Source organism: Bos taurus, chromosome X (genome assembly GCF_002263795.3).
Source record: "Bos taurus isolate L1 Dominette 01449 registration number 42190680 breed Hereford chromosome X, ARS-UCD2.0, whole genome shotgun sequence".
Lineage (NCBI taxonomy): Eukaryota > Metazoa > Chordata > Mammalia > Artiodactyla > Bovidae > Bos > Bos taurus.
In genome coordinates, this window is record NC_037357.1 from 113,514,867 (window position 1) to 113,519,258 (window position 4,392).

Sequence of the window (4,392 nt, forward strand, 5' to 3'; positions counted from 1 at the left end):
TTACTGATTTCAATTTCTTTAATGGTTATAGATTTACTCAGATTATCTATTACCCCTTGTGTGAGTTTTGGCAGATTTTGTCTTTCAAAGAATTGGTCAATTTCATCTTTTATCAAATTAGCAGTTGTAAAGTTGTTCAAAATATAGTTGACCCTTGAACAACATGGGGGTTAGGGATACTGATTCATTGTGCAATAATAAATTCATGCACAACTTTATAGTAGGCTCTCCACATTCGTGGTACTGCATCCAAGATTCAATCAACTGTAGATCATGTAGTGCTGTTGTATTTATTGGAAAAATTTTTGCATGGTTCAGACCAGTGTCATTAAAGAGTCAACTGTATTTTTTAATTATCAGTTTACTGTCCATGGGATCAATAGTGCTGGTTTTGCTTTCATTTCTGACACCAGTAATTTGTGTCTGCTCTCTTAATTTTCATTGATTTATTTACTTTTACCCTAACCAGGCTTGATTTTAATGGAAGAGCCCTGGTACCTGGAAGCACCTCACCTAGCCTCTCAGTGGAGTGGGAAGGGGCAGGGAATTGGAACTCAGAGGCTCACATCTTAGACAAGGGCTGATGGTAAGCCTAGGGAGAAGCTACATGGCCGTGGAGAGTCCCTTCGTGCAGGTTTTCAGCCATGAACATGCCCCTGGCCCTGCGCAGGATGGAGACATTGGCAGCATCACAGAGGTACTCCTTGGATGGGATCTCCAGTATGGCTGGAATGCAGTGCCAGAGGGCATCAAGTGCGTGCCTGCACCATTTCTGCAATGTACTGGTTGATAAGGATGCTGCTGATGTCATCCTGGTTTAGAAACTGCCGGAATGTGTCTTCAGTTTCACTGATGGTAGTATCTTTCTCCATCACCAGGAAATTTGGGTGGTGGTTCTTGTTAAGCACCCCTATGCCACCCAGTAGGAAGCCAGTCATGGTGTCCTCGTCTCCCATCACTGCCATTAGCTTCCCCCTCACCGCCATCTTCACAGTCAGCAATACTTTAAACATTTTACCTTATTCTCTTTTTGTTTGGATGGTTTCTGAAGGTAAGTCCAGTTGAATTGTTTTTATTCCTCTATAGGTAAGGCATTATTTTCTCTGGCTTCTTTCAAGATTTTCTTTTTATCTTTGATTTTTTGCAGTTTGAATATGATATGCTTACATATCGATTTTGGGGGGTATTTATCCTGTTTGTTGTGCTCTGAGCTTCCTGGATCTGTGGATTGGTGTCTGTCTTTTATTTTTTGAAAATTCTCAGCTTTTAAAACTTCAAATATTTCTTCTGTTCCTTTCTCTCTTTCTGCTCCTTTCAGTATTGATATTACACACATGATATTACCCTTTTTGTAACTGTCCCACAGTCCTTGAACATTCTGCTCAGTCTTTTTCATTCGTTTCTGTTTGTTTCTCAGTTTTGAAAGTTTCTATTGATATATCCTTAAGTTAACTTATTCTTTTCTTTATGAATCCATCAAATACATTCATCATTTCTGTTACAGTGTTTTTGATTTCTAGCATTTTCTTTTGATTCTTTCTTAAAGTTCCATCTTCTTACCTTCCCTATCTTTTCTTGCATTTGTCTACTGTTCCTTTGGGAACACTTAGCATATTAATCATAGTTATTTTAAATTCTCAGTCTGATAATTCCAAACTCTCTGCCATATCTGAGTCTGGTTCTGATGCTTCCTTTGTTCACTCAGATTGTGCTTTTTGTCTTTTTGTATGACTTGTGATTTTTAAAAATTGAAAGCCAAACATGATGTATTGGGTAAAAGGATCTGAGGGAGTGTGAGGTTTAAATTTATCTGACTAGGAAGGAGTAGGCTGTGTACACTTTTTGCTGTAATTGTGATGTCAGAGGCTAAAATTTCCTCTAGTGTTATGGCTTTTTCTCTCTTTGTCTCTCCAGTTTGGAGGGCAGGAGTTTGCCAAGGAGCTCCATTCTCTGTTGAATACAAGAATTGTTGATTTTTTCCTTGAGAACAGTTGTTTTCTTGTTGTGAGTACTTCTAAGCTCTTTATATGTCAGACCTAAAACTGGAAGTCAGAAACATCTCTTAAGAGCAGATTTTCTATTCTGACTTAACAAGTGGATTTCAGTTGCAACCTTTTTAGGTGGGAGGGGACTTGGCCTTAAATTTTCAATTTAATTCCTACTTTCTATATTCTCCAATGTATTGTTGATTGTAGGTTTTGGCTTGCTGCTGTTGAGCTCTAGATTGCCAATGGCACATGTTAATTTTTGAAGAACATATTTTGACTTTTAAGCCATGATAAATTATTCTGAAATTTCACTCCCCAAAGTCCCCCAGTATTTGGCAGCATCAACTACCTCAGCATTGGAGACAAATGACTGAGCCTCTGAATTTCCAATCAGCTTTTTAGTTCCTTTGGTCTTAATCATGACCATATATCCAAGATTTATTTAATGAAGGTCTGAAAGCTCTTGCTTCTATTTGAAATTGCAATATCCAGGCATTTGGGATATTTGGGGCTTCCCTGATGGGTCAGCAGGTAAAGAATCCACCTGCAATGCAGGAAACATTGGAGATGTAGGTTCAATCCCTGAATCAGGAAGATCCCCTGGAGGAGGAAATGGCAACCCACTCCAGTATTCTTGCCTAGGAGACCCCATGGACAGAGACACCAGGTGGGCTACAGTCCATGGGGTTGCAGAGAGTCAGACAGGACTGGAGCAACTTAGCACACAGGCATTTGGGATAGAATGGGAAATCATTTTTTAGCCTGGTTTGCTCTATTCTGTTGTGTTGGTAAATAATTTCTGCCTCATGGTAAGAGGTCTTTGTTGTTGAATGAATTGTGTGCCCCTAAAGTCATATGTTGACTTTAGTCAAGATGGAGTCATAAGCACTACAACCCCCCACCCCCCCACCCCCTGCCATGAGACTATATTGGAGATAAGGCCCTTAAGGAGGTGAGAGAGGTCAAATTAGGTCATCAGGATGGAGCTCTAATCTGATAGAACAGGTGACTTTATAAGAAAGGAAGAAACTCTAGAGATTCACTTCATCTCATCTCATCCCATACCCCTATCCACCCCACCAGCAAGAAGATGGCCTTCTGCAAGACAGAAAGAGCCCTCATTAGACACCAAACCTGACAGAACTTCGATCATGGACATCCCAGCCTCCAAAAACTGTGAGAAAATAAATATCTGTTGTTTAAGTCACCCAGTACATGGCCCTAGAAGACCAAGACAGTCCTTTGTTGACTAATGTAACTGAGTTTCCTGAGAAGTTTCAGCTTGGTGGAATCTGAAAATAAAGTGGCTGTAGTGTTGCCAGTTACTGTACTGTCTTCTCTAGGGGATTGTTGAATCTCCCTTTCCAGTACAGCAATATGATCTCATGAAGATTCCCTAGTTTTGTGGCCACTATGGGGTGTTAAAATTTGGTTTGAATTAAAGCATTAACTTCCAAGTTTTAAAAAAAAATCTCATCTCCTTTCCTTATCTTCAGGTGAGGCTTGAGTGGTGGTCCTGACTATGGGGTTTGAGATGAAAGGTGTTGGCAGGGTCTGGCTCTGAGACACCTCCTTCCTTTTTTAAAAAAAGAATTATTTTTGGTCACACCATGCCACATGTGGGATCTTAGTTCCCTGATCAGGGATCAAACCTGGATCCCCTGCATTGAAACCATTGCATTTTAACCACTGGACCACCAGGGAAGTCCCCTTCCTCTTTCTTTAAAGCTTAATCCTCATTGTGGCTATTCCAGCTTCTCTCATGTTGACAGGCTGAAGATGCCTTCTGTGCAACAATGCCTAAATACTGATCTGCTTGTTGGACATATATCAAGGTTCTTCATGAGTCTCCAAGAAGCCCTACTCTTCTGCTGCTCTCTGACAGAAGAGCATCCCATGTAGCAGAACATCCTATCGCCTCTTGTTGCTAAGGTGCCTCATCTGATAGCCAGCCTCCTTGATTGGGCTATTAGCAAAATTGCTCTAGCCAGGTAATCCTGGCCATGACCACTGGAAATTCCTACATTTCCCCATGCCAAAAGGGGTGGGGGGGGATTCAGGCCGCTCTATTGCCTCCCTGTCTCTTCAGCCATCGATTTGTGCTTAACCCTCTTCTTCTTTCTAACATAAGCACACAAATGAAACTCTACACTATGTTTAAGATTTTAATCTATATTCAAAGAAATCTTTAGGAATAATGAAGACTCCTTAAAATGGAGACCAATTAATGACCTGGTGTAATCATTTTTGTAAATATTACCTTATCCTCTAATTCTTAAATTGTTATTCAACATCCACAGGATAAATCTTTTGCTTCATTCAATAAATATTTTCTGAGCACCCAAGGTGCACAAGGCACATAAATAAAAATGTCCAAGACTGTTCCTACCTTCAAGATATTTAA

General features: G+C 40.2%; 1 pseudogene; it reads right to left on the reverse strand.

Moving 5' to 3' along the window:
• Window positions 1–519: 519 nt before the first annotated feature.
• Window positions 520–986, reverse strand: LOC781211 (V-type proton ATPase subunit F-like; annotated as a pseudogene).
• Between the last annotated feature and the right edge of the window lie 3,406 nt (window positions 987–4,392).